At 36.4% G+C, this 16,626-nt stretch overlaps 1 long non-coding RNA gene and 1 other non-coding gene across 2 annotated transcripts; one reads left to right on the top strand and one right to left on the bottom strand.

Moving 5' to 3' along the window:
* Nucleotides 1-1,640: 1,640 nt before the first annotated feature.
* On the bottom strand, nt 1,641-1,712 carry TRNAD-GUC (transfer RNA aspartic acid (anticodon GUC)). The gene has a single exon. It is a non-coding gene; the product is annotated as a tRNA-Asp (tRNA).
* A 3,215-nt stretch (nt 1,713-4,927) lies between these two features.
* LOC149089972 (uncharacterized) lies at nt 4,928-9,698 on the top strand. Its single transcript, XR_016192536.1, has 3 exons — nt 4,928-5,065; nt 7,158-7,363; nt 9,531-9,698. It is a non-coding gene; the product is annotated as an uncharacterized LOC149089972 (long non-coding RNA).
* The last annotated feature ends 6,928 nt before the right edge of the window (nt 9,699-16,626 follow it).

A 16,626-nucleotide genomic window follows, 5' to 3' on the forward strand; every position in this document is an offset into this window, starting at 1 on the left:
CTGTAATTCAAGAGTATCTAAGAAAGGTGCCATTTTTTCATAGTTTACAAAAAAAATGGATGTTTAGACTCTAGAATAAATGCTTCCGTGTACGCAGAGTTTTTGCTGCGCAGAAAAAAAAAATCCCTACATTTATATAGTAGCATGTTATTTTGTCTTTCCTCACAGATATCGAAATTCTGTGCGCAGACAAATAACGGGTCTGTGCTGGTGAAAAAGGAAAAAAAATGTGGTTCACATTTTTTTTCCCATCCAGATGGGGCACCCCTCCCCCCATCTGGATAAAACAGTTACAGGGCACAATCATCTAGGAATAAAATTTTTCCTTTACTCGCAAGAATCTCGGTGCTCACTATGCCCCCCACCCCCACATCATGAAGGTAGGCCTCCTAGGCCTAGACTGAAATTCTTTGGTGGGCCTCCTCTATACAGAATGTATAGAGTAAAAAAACCAAAAATGATCAGATTTGTCCCGGGCCCCCGTGATGGAGCCCTGCGCCGCTGTGGTGGTCGAGTGGTCATAGTGACGGACTCGCATCGCGGGTTCGAGCCCCACCGTCACCGCAGTGGTGGTCGGCTGAAGTTGGTTTTCTGTGGTTCCCAACTTCAAGGCGCAAATGCGAGCCGTATCTCCCCGTTAAAAAGTCTCGCCTCAGAGAGCAACAGTACACATATTCAGTCATTACAATTCACTCACTTCACTCCTGAGATATAGATGGCAGCACTAAAAATCATGCACAACACTAGATACGTACTCAGACTGTAAGGTACACATACTTACACTTCCGGCACAACTCACTAGGCAGTAAATTACCCATGGCGATAGACCTGAGTTGTGCTCGGCTTGAAAAAATAAAAGGGTTAAGTAGTAGCCTTATAACTATCCGGGTTCCGCGAGAAATTTTACGTTAAAAACCCCCTGCTCTAGCGTACTTGGAACATTACGGGGGGGGGGGGCGCCGGCACTGAGAATATTAAGTGGAAAGAGGACACAAGTGAAGGGGCTGAAAGTAGCTAGTTGTCCCGTATATAGGGAACGTGCGCCGGGGGGGGGGGGCGTTGTGTTGCGTTGCATTATATCTTCATTAACTATTGCGGAGGTTCAGCCTAAGCCCGTAAAATTTATTAGGGGGGGGGGGGTCCCAAACAGCCTCAGCCCCCCAGGTTTTTCGACGCGTATGACTCCGTATGTTATATTGTAACTCCATTATTTTCAGATCTGGCCAATGTGAGTAGTAATACACTACATTCTCCCATGAAGATAGTAACATAAAATCAAATTCGAAAACGTTCTTTGCAATGGATTAGCTCAGATTTTCACCTTTAAACTATTCCCCTATAGCAGCAGTTCTCAACCGCTGCTCCGCGGAGCCCTTGGGGCTCCTTGTGCACTCTCCAGGGTCTCCGCGGCCGCTCTAGGAAAATAATAAAAAAAAACATTAAAATTTAAAAAAATAATCATAAATATTTTTAAATAGTAAAAATAAATCAGTAACTTTAATGAATTATTAAAAATGGGCCTATATACAGGGCTCCGCCATAGAATTTTTTTTACTAAAAAGGGCTTCGCAAGTCAAAAAATGTTGAGAGCCGCTGCCCTAAAGGTTGAAATTTGAACAGAAAAAAAAAAAAAAAATTATCTCCCCGGCGGGGAATCGAACCCCGGTCTCCCGCGTGACAGGCGGGGATACTTACCACTATACTACCGAGGACGCGCTGTTTGCTGCAAGAAGTATGAATAGTGGAGCAATTTTTATTTTTGAATGCCGTTCACGTTATGAAGAGAATTTCAGGGAAAGGATTTTTGTGTGTGTGTGTGTGTGAGGCAAAAAAGACTAATATTATCATGAGATGGCCCTCAAGGCTGGAATTGAGTGGGTGCGAGGCTCACAACTATGTTTAATATCAAGAACCGTGATTAATACAAATTATATGTACAGTCAAACCTCGTTAGTGCATCACCCGGTTAACACGTCACTCCGCTTAATGGGTCACTTTTCGAAAGTCCCAATTGTCCTCAGACAGGAATTGGCACAGCTATGACTTACTCCGTTTAACGAGTCACTCCGCTTACTAAGTCATATTTTTGCTCTCCCAATAGTGACTCATTAACGAGGTTTGACTGTATTACCCTCGCGGTAAATGTGACAAAACCGATTATCACTCGTAGTGGTAAGCTTGGTAAATTTCCCTAAATTTGTCACTTTTACTGGCAATTATGCATAGTATTCACAAGCGTCGTTGGTGAATTTAATAAGTACTAGAAAAATTATCACTTTTTCATCGGCGATTATGCATAATACCCAAGCGTCGCGTCGTCGGTAAACATTATAAATCGTACTATATGATATACTGTACATGATAATCAACACATAGATATTGTATCATTACATCGAAATACTATCGTAAAATTTGTTGCATTATTGTGGTCCGACTATATTCGTTACACATTCAGGGTATTATTCATAATCACACATAAAGGCGATGATGTTTTCAGTATTTATCAAATTTACCAATGACGCTTGTGTATTATTATGCATATCCGCCGGTATATATATATATATATAAAAGCGGTGAATTTATCAAGCTTACCGAGACGATTGGTAAGTATGCATAATAGCCGGTTATTAGGTATATCTATCGAATTATCACATTTACCGTAGCATAAGCATTCCAATGATTGTACGATGGAAAAATTATTTCAGCATAACTCTACCGGTACTTCAAAGTACGTACCACGTTAGGTAACTTGTTATGTGCTCTGATTATTTGAAAAACATTTTTTTTGTCTTTAATTAGAACTATATATATATATATCTGGTCCGTTCCCGGCATGCCGGAAAAATCGAGGTTTAATAATGATCACAGTATGCATGCGGCCAATTCAATGGATTTTTTATAATAAAGGTATTTAAGCATTATATAGAATCCGTGATTTGAATTACGGGTATTCCGTAATTACGGAAATTACGGGCATGTTATTAGTATGGGCCCACCCGGGCACGAGTGTCTCAAAAGAAAATTAGGGCCTCACAAAAATGATAACTGATTGAAATTCTCAAAAATTTGCCACGTAGGGCCTCACAAAAATCACTGGGCCCGGGTCTCCTTACTTCCTGGTCTCCACTGATGTTTCCCCGCATGCCGGCTAAATACGGTATTTATTATCATCATTATATTCCATTTTTTATAATGTGCTAGATAAAGGTCTAAAGATAGGTACGTTACAGTAAAAAAAAGCAATGAATAAAAAGGGCTGTGAGTTTTTACGCCTTTCACTCATAGGATACAGGCATAGTCGTACCCTCCATAGCCAAGCGTTCATGACGTGAAAGGGCCGTCTTAAAATCATTATGAGTTCCCCTATGGCAAAGCGATTTTTTCGAAATCACCTACCTAGCTTAAAATACCTGCCTACCAATTTACATACTCCCGAAATTTGTAACCAGACCTAATTGTCATGAATCCCCAATCCCAGTCCGTTCCCGGGTGCGCTAATGCGTTAAGACGGCACTGGACGTCAACTCAATTAGGAATTTTCACTGTGTTCTTTAATTTATTTTCTAACACACACAAATTTATCTTATGGAATATTTGTAAAATATCGACCCGGCCAATCCCCAGTTCTCAAGCTAGGGTCTGTTACCCTTTTCTTCCAATAGTGTCATGCATGCAGATATTGTAAAGAGCTGCAAAACAGATTTTATTTTTTTATGCAAAGCTCCCATACATAAAGTGCCCTATGGATGTACATATTTAGAGTTGTACCATTGTGACTGCCCCCTACCCCCTAGCTGAATGTACCCATCTTCCGTTAGGCCTCTCGAGAATTATCCTACTAAAACACTCTCCAACGTGCCTCCCCCTCATGCTTTTGAGTCCAATGGCCCAAGCGTTGAGATGGTCCTGGTCAACACTAATTAACATTGGGGTAAAATATAGGTCTTTAACTTTTTTTTAATCACGAGCACCATCTATGCCCATCATCAGAAGAAGAGCATCAATATGGCAAATCAGACATGTGCTAAACTCAAATCGGCATAACGTCAATAAATGGAACCACTATGAAGTACTGTATTTAATTGAAAAGTCTATCACGAGCACAAAATTCGATAAAAGCTTCGAGCACTCATGGATATTTCACTGAGCACTACGGCGCTCTCGAGTAACAGGTCGAAGATGCCTAGAGTAAATTTATTGAAAATATTGAGGAAATGGGAAATATGAATGTGTGTGTGTCAATAGATACTCATTTAATGTTATTTTAGCAAATATATGGGAGAGGGCTTCAGGCCCATGGGCCTAAAACAAGTTTACGCATATTGCTGGGAAACAGAAATTTTTATTATAATATAATGTCTAAAATATTTAAAGTAAAACGGTCTAATGTCAAGAAATAATTCATGAAAATCATGTGGAAAAAAACATTAATTTTTACCTGTCGTTGTGAATTAAACGAAAAATAACATTATAAATACATATTCACATGTTCGAAAACATGTTTAGTGACATATTTCGAAATTTACGACACAGGATCGGGTGACATTATAACGCTGCCTAATTAACTTTATCTAATTACATGCCCCGGACTAGGGTCGATTTCAAGGCCCGACACGAGCCGTAGAGAATGAATTAATGAAATTAAAATATAAAAATAATGATAATAATAAGAAGAGAAGAAAAGGGCGTTGGTCATATGTACACAGTGTGACACACCTCCTCCCAGGTAAATGATGCTTGAAGATGCAGCATCAAATAGCCTTGAATAAATATCAAAAGAAAAGAAGAAAAAAAAAAAAGATTCCTTGGAAACACACGGAAACGTCACATTTCTTAATCTGGTTTTGATGACGTCTTTGGGTGTGGATCCATCCGGACCAATCATAATGAAGAAATGCGAATCTCATAATTAACATTAGCACCTACTATTGAAGTCGGTTCGGATTCTAATTGTTTTTCTTGTTCTGAAATTTTAATATAAATAGACATGGTGGGACAAGGTGAACTTTATCTTGCTTAATCTGTCCAGACAAAGCAAACTTTCCAAACCAACATGAAGACTTTGGTAAGTTCTTTGAATTACTCTTTTCATCCATGTGTGAAATTATTTTCCCCTAAATTCAAACTTCCCGCCGATTATTCAACAGTGAAAATGGTGTCGCCATCTGTTAATAGTATATAAAACTACTAACTGAGAAGTAAACGTTTCTTTTGCAAGATGGTTGTTACCGTAGAAATTTATCTATAATTAAAATGTAAAAGCTCCTTATAAATATTCTTTTAAAACTTGCTATTTAAAAAAACTGAAAAAACATTTATCGTGAATTTGATAAAATTTTGTACGAGAATCAGTGACGTGTCTTAACACATTGGCCCACCCGGTCAATGAGATATGGTTAAAATTTTCGAGACTAAACATATAAGATTGGATTGGGCAGGCATTTCTAGCCAGGTAGGGACCTCAGAAAAATTCCTTAGCCTGTGTGTCCCTGATGGTTCTTAAGATGGCCCTGACGAGAATAATGGTGCTACAAGCAGGTTTTGATACGAATACATTAGTAAATTGTAATGATAAAATATATGTAGGCCTACGTACTAATAATTCTGTGCGCCTGGCATTTTCTTTGAGCGAGTCTTATAATTAAATTTCAAGATTATTTAAAAAAATTTGGAAACTGACAATTAAAAATTATTGAAAATTATAAGAATTAAAAATTATTGAAAATTATAAGAATTAAAAACTATTGAAAATTATAAGAATTAAAAACATTGAAATTTTTGAAAACTGTACAAATGAAAAATTATAGACTTTTCCATAAAAGAATTTAAAAAAATACTTTGAATGTATTTTATAATTAATTATATACATTTTTATACTTCATAAATGTTATTCTCTAAAATTCCAAATAATTTTTTTAAACACATTATTACCAGGATGTTATGCACTTCGTTTTCCCTAGGCTTGTGATCTTTTATAACCAGGCACGGGCTTATGCATTCTGCTTCCCACTGCATGAGACAATTATTGTGCGGCCTTCTACAATATTTTTCTTGCAGTCTTATACTTAATTAGCGATAATCTCTTCTAAATACAATGTGTTATCGAAAAATCTAAGTGAAATGTTTTTATTTATTTTAATGCACACTAAGGCGTCTCGGGTTATGATGCTTCCTAACTACGGACGGGCTTGGGCATTTTCAGTCCCGAGAAAAACAATTGTGCCATAATAGACCATTGTGAGCACCTAAGCCCACCGCGGGAAAAAAATTCTATAAGAGACGTATTTGAGTTCATATAGAAGCATGAGTAGTATATAGGTACCCCTAGAGGACATCTAAAAATCAATCAAAAATCTCGAAATCGAGCGTTTTTTGCATTTACTAGGCCATTCATTTACGGGTCCTGGAACTCAATTACTCCATGGTGAAACAAGATTAATTCGAAAGAGTAAAAAGATATATGATAAATGCAAACCTGTAGAATGAAGGAAAATAATAAATGAAATATTTGCTATGAAAGGAGCAGGCCTCAAGATTTTTTCATCTAAATAAATGGCTTTTAAAATAAATGAAAACGATTATTATTATAACGATGATATTGAAAGTTATGAATACAGAGAGATTAGAGAAGATGTGGATAAAATACTCAGAACAAAGATGAGAATGCTGGATATATTTTTTAATATAGATAATACTAATGCTTTAAAATTATTACATTTAACAGTTTTATCATATGATTTACATAGAGCAAATATTAATTTCTCATCTTTAATTGGTAATACAGGATGATATAAATTCTCGATCTGGAGATTTTGCAATTGAATATTCGACTCCTCTAAAAATTAAGAGAATTGCTTTAGAAGCATTTTTTTAACTAATTTAGAAAAGAAACTGTTTCAGGAAAGACCAATGTACTCTTGAATTTAATTTATGATTATTTAAATTTTGATAAGTTATATGTGCATGCTAAAGATATATATTCAATTTCCTGATCAACGTTGCTCAGTTTCGCAACTTTCCTATTTTTGAAGACGTTTTCATTAGATTGAATCCTACTAGAATCATTGGGAAGATAGCATTTTGTTTATAAATTATAGTATGTTTAATTATTATATGAATAATTACTCATAAGCTTTTAATTCCTTGTAATCTTGCAGGCAGTTCTCCTTGTTTTCGCCATGATGGCTTGCGCCCTTAGCCAATATCTTGGCCACTATGGATATGGATACAACACCTACACCCCAGGTGCCCGCGTCTCTCACTATCAGTCAGGCACCCCATACCTCGGACATGCTGCATACAGCTACGGCTATGCTTCTCATCCAAACAGATGGTGGTAATTACTCAAGACCGGACAAACAGGGTAAGTGCGAACATAAATTTTCTCACGTATTTCATTGCATTCAACTTGATAGTTATCGGCTCATCTGTTTAAGCATTCATTGCTTGATTTATTCGCCCTAAAGAACTATTTTTACTAAAGTTATATCATTAATTATAGAGGATTTTACCGTAATATGCACTTGAGTGGTATTTCCAGACGTCCTGTATATCCGATAATGTCTCGTGTTACAAATAAATGCTCCAGTTCCAAGATAAAAAAAAATAAATTTTGTGAAAATAACGTTATTTCATATATACATGTATACAATAAGAAATCTGTGATAAAAATTGTAATCGTCCACAGTTAATCAGTCCGTAATCGTACCATTGTCCTTGTGTAGATAATCGCACAGTAATCGTGTCTTGTATATGTGATAGAATCATTCACTACAGTACCCCGTACTCTCATAATAATATCTTGATGCGTTCTTTAATTTACGTCACTCCGGCATTTACGTCAGTTTTAAAAATGATTTTTTTCTCAATTACACACATTTTGAACTAAGTTTAAATGTTTTTCACGTCGCGTTCTTAGAAAGAAATATTCCCTAGAGAGAATCGCATCTCAAAAACTACAAATACTGTAGACTGGGCCGTAACTATACGGGGCGGGGAAGCTGCCCCGGGCGGCAGTTTTAGATGGGAACAAAGAACACCATTATAAAATTATTGAATTTTAAAGCTGTGGGGGTGACAAAATAATGTTTGCCCCGGGCGGCAAAAACCCTAGTTACGGCCCTGACTGTAGATAGAAAAAATAAAGAAAACATAAATTTACCACCCTTCTGTTCCTGAGGAAAAGGAGGGGGGGGATTTCTGTTGGAAAAGTTTACATCGACCTACGGCTTTGGAACGAATAACTAACGTAAGTCGGGGATCAATTTATTCGGCACTGCTTACAAAAGTTTTATAACGATTCTCTTTTATCACTTATTTATATACATACAGTTATTTTAGAAGCGCAATCTATTAAGTAATCGTCAGGTAATTTCCTAGAAATATCTCCACTCGTGCTCATGTCAGTAGGTGCTGTCACCTGGCTTCCCATGTTAGCAGTTCACAGAAAAAATCTGTCCCACTTTTTAAGTTTTGAAATCTGGAAATCCACTTTTTTGCCATCTAAACGTTCTCTCTCTCTCTACTTTTTTTTTCATTCTGTCTCACAAGCATTTAGTCTACTAGCAAAGAACTCAAAATATTTGACAAAACCTGTTTAAGTGTTAGGCGGCGTTTAAAATAATTGTTGAAAGTGAAGTGGTTAGAAAATGTATTACAATATATATGGGGAGGTTGAGAATGCAAGTGGGGCGTAAGTCAAGATTTGGTTGATTTGTACTTATAGTCACATAAAATAACTAAGAATTGTGATACTTATTTACGAACGAAACACTGAAAGTTCAAGTTGATAAAATAGCCTACAGATGACAATAATATCATTTTCCCAACACGATAATTGCCAGTAATCTCAAATGCGAATTGTTTGTCCTGAAAAATTATTTCAAACTGACTCTTATACTACTTGCATTCTCAACCTCCCTTATATTTTTAAAAATAAGATTTAAAATGCAGGTTGGATCTCAGTTAAGCGAATCTGATTCAATGAATTACTTCGATTTAAGAATTTTTCTGAAGCCTGCGTGGGTATCTCTACCCACTTTAAATCTAATATTCTTTAAATTGGCTCAACATTAGTGTAGACTTTTATTTTGTGGTGTTTGATGAATAGCGGGAATCTTCTAAGGTATTTATTCTTGGCCTTCTTGAACTTTTTGCCCTTAACGTTTCTCTAGCTGCTATGACGGAATCTTCTGAGAGGTGACTACAATTCAGTTAAAAAGCTTTGAAAGAGGAGTGATAACACCTCTGAAATGACAACCATAGCAGTTCATGTAACGTTAAAAGGAAAATGCCAGAAGACCTTGATAACAGTAGTGATAACCAGACAATAATTATATATGTTCATAAGTAAACTGCAAGTTGCAGTCTGATTAGTTCTCTTGTGATGAAAATAGCCATAGTGTAACAAAAATGATCAAATATGTCTATAATGAATAGATATACTTTCTGGGATAATTAAACGAGAATTCAAATTAAATTATCAAAATAGTATAGTTAATTTGTTTTGCATATTTTATCTTTCATTACAGGCTTAAGGAGGCTGGAATTTCAAAAGACGGTGCCATTCATTTCTCTTCAATCATGTCATCCGATTACCGAGTTGATTACTTTGTAAACTTCTCAGAAGAGAAACAAAAAAAAAATAGTGTAAAATTTTCTAATGGTTTTCAATAAAACCAGTTTTCTTTCATTTTAAATCTTGTGTTTTGATTTCAGTATCGATTTTTTTTTATCACTTTTCTTTTAATGGGATTTATTCATCGATTCTAAGTAATCAATTTGAATGTAATTTCCAGAGAGAAATTTAAAACTTCTTTCGTTATAATATTGAGAATAGCGGTGGAAGGAAAAATGGTTGTTTCATACTAATATGCTGACAGGAAAAAAAAGGACTTTTAATGCCTTTTATAAAATTGATATATACCTCGTATTATCAATATATTGATATTAAGGATCAAAGATGGGGTCGGTAAGACCAGGATTATCAAGTTCTGAAAGATAAGTTGCCCTACAGTATGCGGATAGAAACCGCTCTTCAGGGCCGTCTGAACGAATTTGCTCATCCGGGTAAGGCTCGAAGACTAAGGTCTAAGAATCGAACTTATTTAATTGCATCCCAAGCCTCGGTAGAGCAAGTCAACTTCTCTCGAGTCACGAGCACTGCGCCTGTACCCATCATCAAACGAAGAGCACCACTTACGCCAACTTTGGCATACTCTGAAGTCTGCATAATTTTAATCCTTTAAGTGGCATTGACGAGATATTACGCCTTAAAAGCATCCTAGTTTACCATTGGCAAGTCCAGATAATTTGTAGAGTTGATTTTTCAATGGAAAACATTTTTTCCCAAAACCCCCTCGTATGCACCTGCAGAAAATTGAAAACGCTTAATTTTATTTAAAAAAAGACGCATGTTGAAGGGATTTGGTGGTTTCTGCTGCCGCTTAAAGGTTTAAATGTATTTTTCACAGGGTGCTTAATTAATATCGCTAGTGAATTTTGTTGATGTTAATATACAAGGTCGTCGGAAGTGTTTCGAACCTGTGGGGGCTCGTTTTGAGCTTCCTGTAGGACATAAATGCTCACCCATGTTCTGCGGGTCATGATGTGGTCCGTGACAAATAACCAAATCACTTAAGAAAGATTACCAAATCACTTAAGTGGTGCATTTTCAGATTACTGGCTAGCAGCAGTGCGGGAATAGATTCTTTGTCAGCCGGGGTAAGGCAATACCTTCTAAAGCAGAAGGTGTTGGGTAAGCATGCATTTTGTCGCTCCTATGTAATGTAGAAAAAGCAGTTGAAGAGTGAATTCAGCGCCCCCTTAGTCCAGTGCCGGGTGCACCAGATCCGCCTGCTCCCCACTAGTTGCGGTCCTGACTAGCGGTACACTTCCAAATCATTTAAGTTGCCAGATCACTTTAGCGATCCGCAGAACAACTTCGGTTCACTTAATTGGCTCGTAGTACATTTGCAAATTACTTAAATGGCTGGTGGCACATTCCAGATCACTTAAGCGGCCCGCGGCATTTTTTTTATGTAACTTTAGTGGCTCTTGGCGCATTTACAGATTATTCCAGTGACTCGAAGTGCGCTACCAGATCACCTAAATTTCCTACGGCACATTTCCAGACAACTCAAGTGGCCCGCGACACGTTCCCAAACCAATGAAGTGGCCCGCAGTCTCCGAAATATTTAGCAACCTTGATATAGAAAATTTCGATTTCTGAATCAATGCTGGAGTGCTCGTACCAGTTTTACAAATTTCGGTGGGTGCTCGAGTACCCATATCAACCCTGGCTCAGACACCACATAGTCAATAAATTTGATTACAACTTCACTAAGGTTGGCAGAAGTCGTGTGTGTTTCTAAGAAATATCTCTCAGGAAAAAATACGTGTACGTGTAATAATAAAAAAAGACAAAAATAAATCGTACTTCGAATTTTTTTTTAATATTTTTGTTGCTTTTTTTCTTTTTTTTGCTCGTTTCAAATATTTGTGCAATGATGACAGAGCAAGAGACAGACAGAGAATCTCGGAAACGAAATCAACATACAGGTCAGAATATTATTATTATACAGGGCAGAATATCAGCCCCACCAAAAAAAAAAAACATCAACTATCATCATCATTAGTAGTAGCAATGTAGTAAGTTTTACAAACAAAAATACGGTCATTATAATAATAATATCGTACAAAGCACACTCTAACATTAGTATTAAAATTGCATACGTGAATCATTCATTTTTTTTTTTAAATTGAAAAATCTTCAATCCGAGGTTTAAAGCTCTTCAAAATTTTGCGTTTTATTTTTTTTTTCAAATATACACAAAAACAAATTTATATATATATAATATACTGTATAATCTATATTCATATAGGTTGATGATATTCACAAGTATACGAAATTCACACATGTACACACAGACACTTATGCAGCTACACACTCCGGTACCCCCATCTATGTATGTACCAAGTTATGCAAACAAGTCCTTCTGATTTCCAATGAGATATGTGTGCCATCCATATTACATAATTCTGTATAACTCGACTAAACACGTTCCAAAATGACCGCTCATTTTTTTTTTTTTGCTCTATAACTTTCAGGGGCAGTATTTCTAATCGTATATTGCTCGTTTAACATTCACATTGCACACGTCCACATATTGAACAATTCCATTACAAACATAAAATTGGAAAGTGAAACGGAGCTTCAAGGTGGGGGGGGGGGCAAAAATAACCACTTCCTGTCTATAAGATGGTTATATGCTGCATATTTTGTGTAATAACACCTTCGCTGGATACAGTACATCAAAAATACATAGTCTCATCATAAATACCATTACGAAATTCCAACAATTGTTTGCGTGACGTGATTTAGTTTGGGGGGGGGGGGGAATTCAAGAGGGAGATGGGGGGGGGGTGAAGGGAATACTATTAATTGCACCGTACATGCATTTTGAAAAATTTCTAATGAATTGGAGCATGCCACAGGAGGTTCGCGCGTGTGTGTATGTACATTTCTTCGAAATACCAGGCTGGCATATGCGCCATCTTTGAGCAAATGCGTTACGTCATTATTATCACTTTAAACAATCAGAATATTACTTATACTTAATTTTTTTTTAACGATTTTCGGGAGGAGCAGCACACCTGTTATTCACTCAAAGATGGATGAGAAGCCCATTCACCTTTATAGGCTCCTCCCGTGTGTGGCCTTGGCGTATTTATAAGACCAGAGTTACACGTGTTTCGTGTTTGAGAAGTGCTGCCATCTGCCTTCCATATTGGAAGTGAAGACCCATCAACGCTGTTTTCATTTCTGGGTGAAGAGACTTCAGAGGGTCGCTGTTCACATATCTCATTTATCCACAGAATGAAAAGAACAAAAATAAATGGATTTTGCCATTTCATTGTATGGGGACAATGGGTCTTTCTTTCAAACGGAGCACAACTCAGGTCTACCGCCACGGGCAATTTACTACGTAGTGCCGGAAGTGTAAGTGTGTGCACCTAACAGTCTGAGTGCGTCTATAGTGTTGTGTCTGATTTGTCTCTCAGTGATGAAATATATATTTCAGTAGTGAAATGTACTGATTAAATATTTGTACCGTTTGGTACTCTCTGTGGCGAGACTTTTTTAACGGGGAGATCGGCTCGCATTCGCGCCTCGAAATTGGGAACCCCTGAAAAGTAACTTCAGCCGACCGCCACTGTGTCTCCAGCGGGGTTCGAACCCGGGACCTCGCGATGCGAGTCCATCACTATGACCACTCGACCACCACAGCGGCTCTCAGTAAGTCAGTAATGTACTACAAGAGCAATGAAATTTATTGAAACAGTTTGCGGAACGCTTCCCCAAAATAATGTCCAGATTATTCATTCCTTGCTTATTCACGACCGCATGGTAGGTTAAAGCCTGCCGATAGAGAATCGGTCACTTTCATACACCCCCCAACTTTTACAATAGAAGGTCAATCAAAACGCAATGGTGCTCCGAAACATTATTTTTACATTAAAAAAAAAGAGGAAAAATAATAGAAATTGACCATTGGAGGGATTTTCGACAGCCAAAATTTAGGGACTGGAAGCATGAAGAGGTTGAAGAGAGAAAGCTCTAAGATTATAGAGGATCATCCTCATGTCTCGGTTATAGATTTTGTATTTCCGGATGTGCCCATCCTTCGGGAATGCTTTGATATTTCTCCGAGATGTGAAGCGGAGTGTGTTTCCTTCAATGTTCAATCAATGGTTATATGGTTTTGTGTAATATGTCGTATTTCCTCACACCAGAGCTTCGATTCTGAGGGAAAATTCTTAAAACAGCCACCTGGAATACATTATACTGCAATCTCAGGTAAAAGATTTCAATCTAACGAACATCTTGCGAACAAATTTTTTAATTCATTCCAGCAAAAGTAACAGTATTTATGGTATGACTAGGTATATTACACTAGCTTGAAATGAGCATTTCTTTATGATGAACACAATTGATAATTTAATATTTCAAAATAAATAATTTCATCATAATTCATATTGCTTAACTTGAAACACAATCTCGAAAATGAGATGAGGAAAATGAGCTCGAAATTGCATTGATTACGAGGTAATAGAAATGTTAAAATAAATTATACTATAATAAATGGATTTCATCTTCAGATAACATCATACGAACATTACGCAATAATTTAATAGTTATATGAAGTGTCACATCAAACTATAATCCTCATACCACTATCAGCTATTTACACGCACAAATACACTCAGCCGGGCAGTCACACTCACACAAATAATGAGACACATAATAATAATAATAAAATCAATAAACAAATCTACTTCATTCAACTTTTTTGTGGCAGTGATTATTTTTTTAGCGATAATTTATTTACACTCTCATTGATAATTCCATCTTCTTTTTCGCTTTAAATCTCTGTCTGTTAACATACAAATTCCAAATACAACAACAACAACGACGAAGGAAAAAAAACTTCCATTAATAAATAAATTCTTCTTAAATAATGCCTCTTATGATTACAGTATAATACCTGAATTGTTGTGACAAGCTATCAATATTCATTTGAAATAATAAGATAATTCTATATTACAGGGAGGGGGGGGGGTTCAAACTCTTTTGCTGTAATGCATATATGCTCGACGCATGGCCCACTGGCCAAATATGGCTCTTAGAGTCCTCTGATCTGGCCAGTGCGACCTCAAACCTAATTTTGCAAAAATTAACTGCGTGATTGTTCACATAAGTATTGTTTGGTCTTTTTGATGTAATTATAATTAAACGGCGATTATTCATTATTAGGCTCTTACATTGTGGCTTCCACTGTGGATGCCAATGAGTCTGTAACTAAAATTGCACCAGCATCCAGCGTATATGGATTCCGTGTAAAAAAAAATATGCTGGTTTCGGTTTCATAAATTTTCATATACAATATAAAATGTAGAAAAAATTCAGTCAAGAAATATTTTATTCCACTGCAATCCGGAATCGTTTATCAAACCACTGGCCTACGGAAGATTACCAAATCACTCAAGTAGCCAGCAGCAAGTTTCTTAATCATTTCAGTGTCCCGCGACAAATTTGTAAATAATTTGTGCCCCGTGGAAAGGTTTTCAAATCACTCGAGTGGCCCGCACTCTTCAAAAGGTTTGACACCCATACTGTAGTGCCTTCTCTGAGCTTTCAAAATTAATACACGCTTCCTCATGAATGAACTGTTTATCAAGATATTGCTTTTAAAAAAAATAATTTCGTGGGGGAGGGTGAGTTTTAGTTTGAAAATTCCCTGATATAGTCCGCAACGAAATCACATTGTCAGAGAATGGATGCATGTTGCCATACCTTTAAATACATCCATCATATCATGCCACAGAACGATATTTCTCTGAGCAAGAAGTGGAATTTTTGTAATGTCATTCAGTGGATCACACAGAATTACGTTTCGTCTTAATAACAACATGGGGCTCCAGGAAAGTGATTCTCTGGAGGCTTTTTCCCCCTTAAAAAGTTTATAGTACCAGTGTTATCAAATTTACACACCTACCTTCAATATTTGAAAAAGTAATGGATATGATAAAGCATTCATGGGGGTACCCCATACACCTGGGGCAGTTCCTGGGTTAGCCATACATAAAGACGGCCTTGTATTACTCTAATATCGGTCAGAAAAGCATTACTATGCATGTCGTGATGAGGAATACTATAGAAAGCAGTCCGAAAACATCTTTTCACTCCACATCAAGAACCAAAGTATGTATCTCCAACTCAGTTCAAATCAGAAAAACAATTATTTATCCAAGGCATACCCATTACATATAATTACGCGCATTTCTACTATCATCAAAGGCCATTTCATATCATCATTAAACACAATTATGTATATTTCTCCCTATCAATTTGTGACCATCAAAGATCAATCTGATCACATTAGACATTCTTCTTTGTCAACAAAACTGAAGATAAAATAAAATACTTTCCCAATGCAATCATATACAAGCGTATACTCAGAAAAAAAGTAATTGAAATTTAAATACAAAAATTTAAATAACAAAAATGCCCAGGGCTATACCATGTTTACATGAGATCTATAAAAAAAACCGAAATTTAAAATTATTCAAATAAATTCACAAACAAATATTATTGAGCAATTAATATACAAGTATCAACAACTGTTATTTAAAATTATTTCACATCACAAATTTAATGCCTGTTAACGACTGTCGAACTTTTTTTTTAATTGAAGAAGAAAAAAAATAAATGAACTGGTGGGATAAATACCTAATCATGAATCACTAATATAAAGCATTCGAAAATATAGGAAAAAAATTATTCGAAGGAAGAGATTGTCAATATTATTATTGCACAGTCTTTGCGAAAGAACATTTGGAACTGTTCTCGAAACCTCGTGTGTAATACACATTCACATACAGAACTATGGAAAAGGATTACAGAATCACACCACTTGAGTGACCATATTTCATCGACGCACATACGAAACATAACAAAAAAAATAGATCGAGAAATTTTGGATGTCATCAAACATCGCCAATTTTGTTACAGAAGCTGCCAAAATATGCTAACAATAATTTAACAAAATGTCCAAACCGTGACAA

The sequence above is a fragment of the Pholcus phalangioides genome, unplaced genomic scaffold (assembly GCF_987345545.1).
Source record: "Pholcus phalangioides strain wild (caught in Gottingen) unplaced genomic scaffold, Ppha-v1.0 ptg000001l_1, whole genome shotgun sequence".
Lineage (NCBI taxonomy): Eukaryota > Metazoa > Arthropoda > Arachnida > Araneae > Pholcidae > Pholcus > Pholcus phalangioides.